This window comes from Littorina saxatilis, linkage group LG6 (genome assembly GCF_037325665.1).
Source record: "Littorina saxatilis isolate snail1 linkage group LG6, US_GU_Lsax_2.0, whole genome shotgun sequence".
In the NCBI taxonomy this organism is placed as follows: Eukaryota; Metazoa; Mollusca; class Gastropoda; order Littorinimorpha; family Littorinidae; genus Littorina; species Littorina saxatilis.
This window is the reverse complement of record NC_090250.1, coordinates 43,449,240-43,450,223: the sequence shown is the minus strand read 5'-3', so window position 1 is coordinate 43,450,223 and position 984 is coordinate 43,449,240.

The window sequence follows — 984 nt, the reverse complement described above, 5'->3', positions numbered from 1 at the left end:
TTTTTACAAACGTACATTGAAATCCATTTGTCTTCCAATATCTACTTACTGTTTTTCTACCAATGTACACCTGCTTCAATTTTTCTCCACCTGTATCTCATCAGTTGCAATTGCAAAGAATGTGTTCAAAACACTAGATTCATATCATTAACTTTTACTCATACAATCCACAATTGCAAAGAATGTGTTCAAAACACCAGATTAATTAACTTTTACTCATACAATCCAGGTCGTCCTACACAATTTTGTGTGTGTGTGTGTGTGTGTGTGTGTGTGTGTGTGTGTGTGTGTGTGTGTGTGTGTGTGTGTGTGTGTGTATATTTTTGCACCGAAGGTGTGCATTTGAATGCAGAGCGTGTGTAAATAGACGCAAATCAAAAGCAGCGCTGATTTAAAACACAGCCCTGCTCGTGTTAACGGTTGAGCTCACTGTCTCACATCTGGTCAGGATTTTACAGGGCGGGGACGTAGCTCAGTTGGTAGCCCGCTGGCTTTGTAGCCAGTTGGCCGCTATCAGCGTGGGTTCGATCCCCACGTTCGGCGAGAGATTTATTTCTCGGAGTCAACTTTGTGCAGACTCTCTTTGGTGTCCGAACACCCCCGTGTGCACACATGCGCACGAAAAAGATCCCACGTTCACAGCGAAAGTCTCAGGGCTTGGAAAACACGAAGACACGCATGCATCATCTCTCGTCTCCGATTATCATGATCGTATTTCGATACTTTGACGAGACAAACCCAATGCTGGTGTGTCGAAGAAGACAGCCACAGCGGGCTTGTTCGAATCAAAGTATCACACCATATCTTCAGCGTATTACCAATACCTGTCCCAATATAGACCAGTTGGTCTAAGAGGACGTTAAACCCTAATAGTCAGTCAGTCAGTCAGTCAGGATTTTACATTGGATATCAGACCATGCCTCCACTTGAGTACATACACAAAGTGAACAGTCTGACTGCTTTCTGTTTAGAGTTGGGAATTAT